A 12449-nucleotide genomic window follows, 5' to 3' on the forward strand; every position below is an offset into this window, starting at 1 on the left:
ACATGTTGGGAGTTGTAGTTTGGCAGGCTGAAAGTGCCCTCTAGGTGTTGCATTCTGAAGGCTGTCGGGGCATGCTGGAAGTTGTAGTCCGGCAAGCTGACAGTGCCCTCTAGGTGTTGCATTCTGAAGGCTGTCGGGGCATGCTGGAAGTTGTAGTCCGGCAAGCTGACAGTGCCCTCTAGGTGTTGCATTCTGAAGGCTGTCGGGGCATGTTGGGAGTTGTAGTTTGGCAGGCTGACAGTGCTCTCTAGGTGTTGCAGTTCTGAAGGCTGTTGGAGCATGCTGGGAGTTGTAGTCTGAAAGCTGACAGTGCTCTCTAGGTGTAGTCCGTCGGGGCATGCTGCGAGTTGTGGTTTTGCACTAGCTAAAAAGCCACAAGTTGAGAGACAATGATCTAAGACAGTGTTGCCCAACCAGGGTGCCTCCAGCTGTTGCAAAACTACAACTCCCTGCAAGCCCGGACAGCCATTGGCTGTCCGGGCATGCTGGGAGTTGTAGTTTTGCAACAGCTTGAGGCAACCTAGTTATGTGGTGGAGGGAGCAGGGTCCACAGCAGCACAGAGTCAGGGTTAGGGTTGTCAGTGTGAGGATACATAGCTTGAAGCTTCTACAGAATTTGTTTGGATTCTGTCATAACTCTAGGACACATGTGCAGCGGACATTTTTGTGTATTAGTTGACATAGGTGGCAAACCAAGAAGGTAAAATACCCCCAATTTTATAAACAGCTGTGTATTGCAGGTGCACCCCTGTATTATGGCGGGGCCCTTTAAGAACGCTCCATTCATTTCATATACAAATTCCTGTTCCAAATGATTTCGCCTCAGGACAGGAGAGGAAAGTAATTGTGGAGCAGAATGGCGGCGAGCAGACGATTGTGGCGAGGCCTAATGACACGATAATTTGTCAGGCTGAGAAAAGGCTTCATGTAATGCAAGAAACACCACAAACATGATGAATGGGATTAACGCGTTTCACAACCTGACGTCCCCGGAGGCTACGAGAGCCGCGCACATTTACATAAGGTGATTCAGCGAGTTCACGGAAGAATCACAGGTTCTCTAAAAGGAGAATCAAACAGGACGGCTTAAGTTACGGCGCCGATTACCACAGTCTGGGGCGGGAGCGGGGGAAAGGTAGAATGAACGTCTACACAGGAGCTGACCGGTCTGTCACTATCTCTATAGTCCTGTAATCTGACACTTTGGGGTCCTCGTCCTGACTACCCAGGTGCAATCGTTCTGCAGGAATATAGGCCCATGTGGACAGGATCAGCGCACATTAGATGGAGACTCTGAACAGCCCCGTTCTGCCTCACCCCGGAGATGTCTATAGGATTAGGATCTGGGGACTGCGAAGAACTTACAGTCCTGTTCCTGCAGATCAGTGGTCTCCAAACTGTGGCCCTCTAGATGTTGCAAAACTACAACTTCCAGCATGCCCAGACAGCCGACCCAAGTGAATGGTGCATTGTCCTATTGACTGCCATGGTGCTATGGAGGAATTAACTTATTTGGCCACAATGCTTAGATAATCCCTAATGTACAGACGACCATCCATAAGATGCAAGAGACAGGATGCATTCCCGGCACTGATCAGCTGCTGTATGTCCTGGAGGAGTCATGTAGTCTTTCCAGTACTGATCAGCTGCTGTATGTCCTGGAGGAGTCATGTAGTCTTCCCAGTACTTATCAGCTGCTGTATATCCTGGAGGAAGTCATGTAGTCTTTCCAGTACTGATCAGCTGCTGTATATCCTGGAGGAAGTCATGTAGTCTTTCCAGTACTTATCAGCTGCTGTATATCCTGGAGGAGTCATGTAGTCTTTCCAGTACTTATCAGCTGCTGTATATCCTGGAGGAGTCATGTAGTCTTTCCAGTACTGATCAGCTGCTGTATGTCCTGGAGGAATCATGTAGTCTTTCCAGTACTTATCAGCTGCTGTATATCCTGGAGGAGTCATGTAGTCTTTCCAGTACTGATCAGCTGCTGTATACCCTGGAGGAGTCATGTAGTCTTTCCAGTACTGATCAGCTGCTGTATGTCCTGGAGGAGTCATGTAGTCTTTCCAGTACTTATCAGCTGCTGTATGTTCTGGAGGAGTCATGTAGTCTTTCCAGTACTTATCAGCTGCTGTATGTCCTGGAGGAGTCATGTAGTCTTCCCAGTACTTATCAGCTGCTGTATGTCCTGGAGGAGTCATGTAGTCTTTCCAGTACTTATCAGCTGCTGTATGTTCTGGAGGAGTCATGTAGTCTTTCCAGTACTTATCAGCTGCTGTATATCATGGAGGAGTCATGTAGTCTTTCCAGTACTTATCAGCTGCTGTATGTCCTGGAGGAAGTCATGTAGTCTTTCCAGTACTTATCGGCTGCTGTATATCCTGGAGGAATCATGTAGTCTTTCCAGTACTTATCAGCTGCTGTATGTCCTGGAGGAAGTCATGTAGTCTTTCCAGTACTGATCAGCTGCTGTATGTCCTGGAGGAGTCATGTAGTCTTTCCAGTACTGATCAGCTGCTGTATGTCCGGGAGGAGTCATGTAGTCTTTCCAGTATTTATCAGCTGCTGTATGTCCTGGAGGAAGTCATGTAGTCTTTCCAGTACTGATCAGCTGCTGTATGTCCTGGAGGAAGTCATGTAGTCTTTCCAGTACTGATCAGCTGCTGTATATCCTGGAGGAAGTCATGTAGTCTTTCCAGTACTTATCAGCTGCTGTATATCCTGGAGGAGTCATGTAGTCTTTCCAGTACTTATCAGCTGCTGTATATCCTGGAGGAGTCATGTAGTCTTTCCAGTACTGATCAGCTGCTGTATGTCCTGGAGGAATCATGTAGTCTTTCCAGTACTTATCAGCTGCTGTATATCCTGGAGGAGTCATGTAGTCTTTCCAGTACTGATCAGCTGCTGTATACCCTGGAGGAGTCATGTAGTCTTTCCAGTACTGATCAGCTGCTGTATGTCCTGGAGGAGTCATGTAGTCTTTCCAGTACTTATCAGCTGCTGTATGTTCTGGAGGAGTCATGTAGTCTTTCCAGTACTTATCAGCTGCTGTATGTCCTGGAGGAGTCATGTAGTCTTCCCAGTACTTATCAGCTGCTGTATGTCCTGGAGGAGTCATGTAGTCTTTCCAGTACTTATCAGCTGCTGTATGTTCTGGAGGAGTCATGTAGTCTTTCCAGTACTTATCAGCTGCTGTATATCATGGAGGAGTCATGTAGTCTTTCCAGTACTTATCAGCTGCTGTATGTCCTGGAGGAAGTCATGTAGTCTTTCCTGTACTGATCAGCTGCTGTATGTTCTGGAGGAGTCATGTAGTCTTTCCAGTACTTATCAGCTGCTGTATGTCCTGGAGGAAGTCATGTAGTCTTTCCTGTACTGATCAGCTGCTGTATGTTCTGGAGGAGTCATGTAGTCTTTCCAGTACTTATCAGCTGCTGTATGTCCTGGAGGAAGTCATGTAGTCTTTCCTGTACTGATCAGCTGCTGTATGTCCTGGAGGAGTCATGTAGTCTTTCCAGTACTTATCAGCTGCTGTATGTCCTGGAGGAAGTCATGTAGTCTTTCCAGTACTTATCGGCTGCTGTATATCCTGGAGGAATCATGTAGTCTTTCCAGTACTTATCAGCTGCTGTATGTCCTGGAGGAAGTCATGTAGTCTTTCCAGTACTGATCAGCTGCTGTATGTCCTGGAGGAGTCATGTAGTCTTTCCAGTACTGATCAGCTGCTGTATGTCCGGGAGGAGTCATGTAGTCTTTCCAGTATTTATCAGCTGCTGTATGTCCTGGAGGAAGTCATGTAGTCTTTCCAGTACTGATCAGCTGCTGTATGTCCTGGAGGAAGTCATGTAGTCTTTCCAGTACTTATCAGCTGCTGTATATCCTGGAGGAATCATGTAGTCTTTCCAGTACTCATTAGCTGCTGTATGTCCTGGAGGAGTCATGTAGTCTTTTCAGTACTGATCAGCTGCTGTATGTCCTGGAGGAGTCATTTAGTCTTTCCAGTACTGATCAGCTGCTGTATGTCCTGGAGGAATCATGTAGTCTTTCCAGTACTTATCAGCTGCTGTATGTCCTGGAGGAAGTCATGTAGTCTTTCCAGTACTGATCAGCTGCTGTATGTCCTGGAGGAGTCATGTAGTCTTTCCAGTACTGATCAGCTGCTGTATGTCCTGGAGGAAGTCATGTAGTCTTTCCAGTACTGATCAGCTGCTGTATGTCCTGGAGGAAGTCAAGTAGTCTTTTCATTCAGACACTGTGCTCTCTGCTGCCATCTCTGCCTGTGGTGTCTGGAACTGTTCAGAGCAGGAGCAAATACCCATAACAAATATTTCCTGCTCTGGACAGTTCCTGAAATGGACAGAGGTGACAGCAGAGAGCAACATCTCTGACCGGAAAGACTAAATGACTTCCTCCAGTACATAGAGCAGCTGATAAGTACTGGCAAGACTACATGACTCCTCCAGGACATACAGCAGCTGATCAGTACAGGAAAGACTACATGACTCCTCCAGGACATACAGCAGCTGATAAGTACTGGAAAGACTACATGACTCCTCCAGGACATACAGCAGCTGATAAGTACAGGAAAGACTACATGACTCCTCCAGGGCATACAGCAGCTGATAAGTACTGGAAAGACTACATGACTCCTCCAGGACATACAGCAGCTGATCAGTACTGGAAAGACTACATGACTCCTCCAGGACATACAGCAGCTGATACGTACTGGAAAGACTACATGACTCCTCCAGGACATTCAGCAGCTGATAAGTACTGGAAAGACTACATGACTCCTCCAGGACATACAGCAGCTGATCAGTACTGGAAAGACTACATGACTCCTCCAGGACATACAGCAGCTGATACGTACTGGAAAGACTACATGACTCCTCCAGGACATTCAGCAGCTGATAAGTACTGGAAAGACTACATGACTCCTCCAGGACATACAGCAGCTGATAAGTACTGGAAATACTAAATGACTTCCTCCAGCGCATACAGCAGCTGAAAAGTACTTGAAAACTATATGCCTTTCTCCAGGTCATACAGCAGCTGATAAGTACTGGAAAGATTCAGGTTTTTAACTAGAAGTAACATACAACTCCATTACATTTTCTGGCACCAGTTGACTTGAAAATCTTATTTTATCTCTGGAGTACCCCTTAAGGGCAGATGCCCGGACATGGTCAGGATAGCGGTCGGGCCTGTGCTCATTGAGATGACGCTGATTTGCTTTGTTGGCTGGGATCGCCCTTGTAGCCTAATGTTTTAGGAATATATGGTCAGTTTTCTGTGACTTTCACAGCCTGGGTGACACTGACTCCTCTACAGAGACTTCATGGCACTGGGCAGGGATGAGGGTCACTGTATTACAGGCAGTATCTCTGCTCCCTGGATACTGAGCTCAGCGTGCACCATTGTTCTGCCCTATAGTTATGTCTACAAAGGCTTCCTGCTCAGCAGATACGAGCCGCAGCCTTCCGAGAGCTGTCATTCAGGACGAAGAGAGTGCTGACAGCAGAGAGACCACAGGTGACTCAACCCAATGTGTCAGAGAATGTCATAATCGCCAGGGGAAAGGCGGCTCCAAGTATCTAAGACAGTGATGTGTGATACTGCGACACCATGTTCACTATCAACCCATTCCTATATGTGGAAATACAGTATGGTCCCCAGTCTATGGAGTCATTCCGGATAAGTGGAGATACATTATGGTCCTATAGAAAGTTATGGAGTCATTCAGGATCTGTGGAGATACATTATGGTCCTATAGAAGTCTATGGGGTCATTCAGGATCTGTGGAGATACATTATGGTCCTATAGAAGTCTATGGGGTCATTCAGGATCTGTGGAGATACATTATGGTCCTATAGAAGTCTATGGGGTCATTCAGGATTTGTGGAGATACATTATGGTCCTATAGCAGTCTATGGGGTCATTCAGGATCTGTGGAGATACATTATGGTCCTATAGAAAGTTATGGGGTCATTCAGGATCTGTGGAGATACATTATGGTCCTATAGAAGGCCATAGATCATATTTAGAATCAATGGAGATACAGTATGGTTCTATAGAAGGTAATGGAGTCATTCAGGATCTGTGGAGATACATTATGATCCTATAGAAGGTTATGGAGTCATTCAGGATCTGTGGAGATACATTATGATCCTATAGAAGGTTATGGGGTCATTCAGGATCTGTGGAGATACATTATGGTCCTATAGAAGGTAATGGAGTCATTCAGGATCTGTGGAGATACATTATGGTCATATAGAAGGTTATGGGGTAATTCAGGATCTGTGGAGATACATTATGGTCCTATAGAAGGTAATGGAGTCATTCAGGATCTGTGGAAATACAGTATGGTCCTATAGAATGTTATGGAGTCATTCAGGATCTGTGGAGATACATTATGATCCTATAGAAGGTTATTGAGTCATTCAGGATCTGTGGAGATACAGTACGGTCCTATAGCAGTCTATGGGGTCAGTCAGGATCTGTGGAGATACATTATGGTCCTATAGAAGGTAATGGAGTCATTCAGGATTTGTTGAGATAAATTATGGTCCTATAGAAAGTTATGGAGTCATTCAGGATCTGTGGAGATACATTATGGTCCTATAGAAGGTTATGGAGTCATTCAGGATCTGTGGTGATACATTATGGTCCTATAGAAGGCTATAGATCATATTTAGAATCAATGGAGATACATTATGGTCCTATAGAAAGTTATGGGATCATTCAGGATCTGTGGAGATACATTATGGTCCTATAGAAAGTTATGGGGTAATTCAGGATCTGTGGAGATACATTATGGTCCTATAGCAGTCTATGGGGTCATTCAGGATCTGTTGAGATACATTATGGTCCTATAGCAGTCTATGGGGTCATTCAGGATCTGTGGAGATACAGTATGGTCCTATAGAAGGCTATAGATCATATTTAGAATCAATGGGGATACAGTATGGTTCTATAGCAAACTATGGTGCCATATTTAGGATCTATAGAAATACGGTAAGGTTCTATAGCAGGCTATACCGTTTCCCTCCTCACAGTCCTGACATGTGTCACCTCCAGCCTAAAGACATGACAGATCCCTCTGACTCACACAATGCAGACAGCATGGAATGCTATAACAGACATGCCCGGCAGTACTGCTTAGTAGACATGGCTGTCCCTGCCTTGATTTACCGTATAAAATGCAGTGAGACATGTGGAACGCTTCCTGGACCGGCGCCAGGTCATCAGATGTTTTTAACATAAATTTCTTCATAGGGAAAGTATGCTGCAGAGGAGACATCTGATATACAGGGGATAGTTGTATAAAAGAGGCCAATTACAGAACACGGAAGAGGAGGGTCCAGACAAAGTGCAAGCTCTATAGCCCAGGGACTCAAAGGCCACCCACCGCAGTCCATGGCCAAATATCTAATGCAGTGTTCACCAACCTGTGGCTCTCCAGTTGTTTCTAAACTACAAATCTCATCATGCACTGACAGCTGAATGGGCATGTTGGGAGTTGGAGGTTTGCAACAGCTAGTGAGCCACAGGTTAGGTTAGTGTATGATGGGAGATGTAATTTTGCAACAGCTAGTCAGGGCATAATGGGAATTGTAGTTCTGCGACAGCTAGGGAGTCAAAAGTTTGTTAGGGCATTATGGGAGTTGTAGTTTTGCAACAGCTGGAGAATCACAGGTTGATCAGGGCATTATGGGAATTGTAGTATTGCAACAGCTAGAGCCTAAAATTACCGACTTTGCATGCATGCTGGGAGTTGCAGTTCTGCAACATCTGGGAGGTCCACACTTTAGAGACCACTGAGCTATAGAGTCACAGATTGGTCACTGCACAACAGGAGTTGTAGTTTTGCAACAGATGGAGAAACACAGTATGGAGAACACTGATCTATGGGGTTGTTGTTCTGTACACCAAAGATTTAGCATCTTCTCCAGCTCATCCTCTTCATTAAATAGATGTTGTCCTTACCGTTCCAGAGTATCCCGCGGGATCCTACAGCCGCCAGCAGTTTGAGGGATGGCTGCGTTTTTGTTGGCGGTCATGGTCATCGCTGCCCTTTGTGGACCTAAGTACCTGCGATGAAAACAAAAGCAAGTGAATTAGACGCTGTTCACATTACATAACATTATAGATTACAATTATATTATAGATTACATAACATTACACATTATACATAACATTACATTATAGATTACATTACATTATACATAACATTACATTATAGATTACATAACATTACACATTATACATAACATTACATTATAGATTACATTACATTATAGATAACATTACATTATACATAACATTACATTATACATTACATTACATTATAGATAACATTACATTATAGATAACATTACATTATAGATTACATTACATTATAGATTACATAACATTACACATTATACATAACATTACATTATAGATTACATTACATTATACATAACATTACATTATAGATTACATAACATTACACATTATACATAACATTACATTATAGATTACATTACATTATAGATAACATTACATTATACATAACATTACATTATACATTACATTACATTATACATAACATTACATTATAGATTACATTACATTATACATAACATTACATTATAGATAACATTACATTATATATAACATTACATTATAGATTACATTACATTATAGATTACATTACATTACATTATACATAACATTACATTATAGATTACATTACATTATACATAACATTACATTATAGATTACATAACATTATAAATAAAATTACATTATAGATAACAACATTACATTATAGATTACATAACATTACACATTATAGATAACATTACATTATAGATAACATTACATTATAGATAACATTACATTATAGATTACATAACATTATACATAACATTACATTATAGATAACATTACATTATAGATAACATTACATTATAGATAACATTACATTATAGATTACATTACATTACATAACATAACATTACATTATAGATAACATTACATTATAGATAACATTACATTATACATAACATTACATTATAGATTACATAACATTACATTATAGATAACATTACATTATATTATAGATTACATTACATTATACATAACATTACATTATAGATAACATTACATTATACATAACATTACATTATAGATAACATTACATTATACATAACATTACATTATAGATAACATTACATTATAGATAACATTACATTATAGATAACATTACATTATAGATAACATTACATTATACATAACATTACATTATAGATAACATTACATTATACATAACATTACATTATAGATTACATAACATTATACATAACATTACATTATAGATTACATAACATTATAAATAAAATTACATTATAGATTACATAACATTACATTATAGATTACATTACATTACACATTATACATAACATTACATTATACATAACATTACATTATACATAACATTACATTATAGATTACATTACATTACATAACATTATATTATACATAACATTACATTATAGATAACATTACATTATAGATAACATTACATTATAGATAACATTACATTATACATAACATTACATTATAGATTACATTACATTATACATAACATTACATTATAGATTACATTACATTATACATAACATTACATTATAGATAACATTACATTATATATAACATTACATTATAGATTACATTACATTATACATAACATTACATTATAGATTACATTACATTATAGATTACATTACATTACATAACATTACATTATAGATAACATTACATTATAGATAACATTACATTATATATAACATTACATTATAGATTACATTACATTATACATAACATTACATTATAGATTACATTACATTATATATAACATTACATTATAGATAACATTACATTATAGATAACATTACGTTATATATAACATTACATTATAGATTACATTACATTACACATTATAGATTACATTACATTATAGATTACATTACATTACATAACATTACATTATATATAACATTACATTATAGATTACATTACATTACACATTATAGATTACATTACATTATAGATTACATTACATTACATAACATTACATTATATATAACATTACATTATAGATTACATTACATTACACATTATAGATTACATTACATTATAGATAACATTACATTATATATAACATTACATTATAGATTACATTACATTATACATAACATTACATTATAGATTACATTACATAACATTACATTATAGATAACATTACATTATATATAACATTACATTATAGATAACATTACATTATATATAACATTACATTATAGATAACATTACATTATAGATAACATTACATTACATATAACATTACATTATAGATTACATTACATTATACATAACATTACATTATAGATTACATTACATTATACATAACATTACATTATAGATAACATTACATTATAGATAATATTACATTATATATAACATTACATTATAGATTACATTACATTATACATAACATTACATTATAGATAACATTACATTATAGATAACATTACATTATAGATTACATTACATTATAGATTACATTACATTACATTATACATAACATAACATTACATTATAGATTACATTACATTATATTATAGATTACATTACATTATATTATAGATTACATTACATTATAGATTACATTACATTATACATAACATTACATTATAGATAACATTACATTATAGATAATATTACATTATATATAACATTACATTATAGATTACATTACATTATACATAACATTACATTATAGATAACATTACATTATAGATTACATTACATTATACATAACATTACATTACACATTATAGATTACATTACATTATAGATTACATTACATTACATTATACATAACATAACATTACATTATAGATTACATTACATTATATTATAGATTACATTACATAACATTATAGATTACAATTACATTATAGATTACATAACATTACACATTATACATAACATTACATTATAGATTACATTACATTATACATAACATTACATTATAGATTACATAACATTACACATTATACATAACATTACATTATAGATTACATTACATTATAGATAACATTACATTATACATAACATTACATTATAGATTACATTACATTATAGATAACATTACATTATACATAACATTACATTATACATTACATTACATTATAGATAACATTACATTATAGATTACATTACATTATAGATTACATAACATTACACATTATACATAACATTACATTATAGATTACATTACATTATACATAACATTACATTATAGATTACATAACATTATAAATAAAATTACATTATAGATTACATAACATTACATTATAGATAACAACATTACATTATAGATTACATAACATTACACATTATAGATAACATTACATTATAGATAACATTACATTATACATAACATTACATTATAGATTACATAACATTATACATAACATTACATTATAGATAACATTACATTATACATAACATTACATTATAGATAACATTACATTATACATAACATTACATTATAGATTACATAACATTACACATTATAGATAACATTACATTATAGATTACATTACATTACACATTATAGATAACATTACATTATAGATAACATTACATTATAGATAACATTACATTATAGATTACATTACATTACATAACATAACATTACATTATAGATAACATTACATTATAGATAACATTACATTATACATAACATTACATTATAGATTACATAACATTACATTATAGATAACATTACATTATATTATAGATTACATTACATTATACATAACATTACATTATAGATAACATTACATTATACATAACATTACATTATAGATAACATTACATTATACATAACATTACATTATAGATAACATTACATTATACATAACATTACATTATAGATAACATTACATTATACATAACATTACATTATAGATTACATAACATTATACATAACATTACATTATAGATTACATAACATTATAAATAAAATTACATTATAGATTACATAACATTACATTATAGATTACATTACACATTATACATAACATTACATTATACATAACATTACATTATACATAACATTACATTATACATAACATTACATTATAGATTACATTACATTACATAACATTATATTATACATAACATTACATTATAGATAACATTACATTATACATAACATTACATTATAGATTACATTACATTATACATAACATTACATTATAGATTACATTACATTATACATAACATTACATTATAGATAACATTACATTATATATAACATTACATTATAGATTACATTACATTATATATAACATTACATTATAGATAACATTACATTATAGATTACATTACAT

General features: G+C 35.9%; 1 long non-coding RNA gene across 1 annotated transcript in view; it reads right to left on the bottom strand.

The window, feature by feature from the left end:
- Nucleotides 1–12449, bottom strand: part of LOC130343835 (uncharacterized) — an 82843-nt gene that overhangs the window by 20467 nt on the left and 49927 nt on the right. Inside the window, exon 2 of the long non-coding RNA XR_008882996.1 lies at nt 7987–8091. This is a non-coding gene — a long non-coding RNA (uncharacterized LOC130343835). The remainder of the gene's footprint in view (nt 1–7986; nt 8092–12449) is intronic.

The sequence above is a fragment of the Hyla sarda genome, unplaced genomic scaffold (genome assembly GCF_029499605.1).
Source record: "Hyla sarda isolate aHylSar1 unplaced genomic scaffold, aHylSar1.hap1 scaffold_69, whole genome shotgun sequence".
Taxonomy (NCBI): Eukaryota; Metazoa; Chordata; class Amphibia; order Anura; family Hylidae; genus Hyla; species Hyla sarda.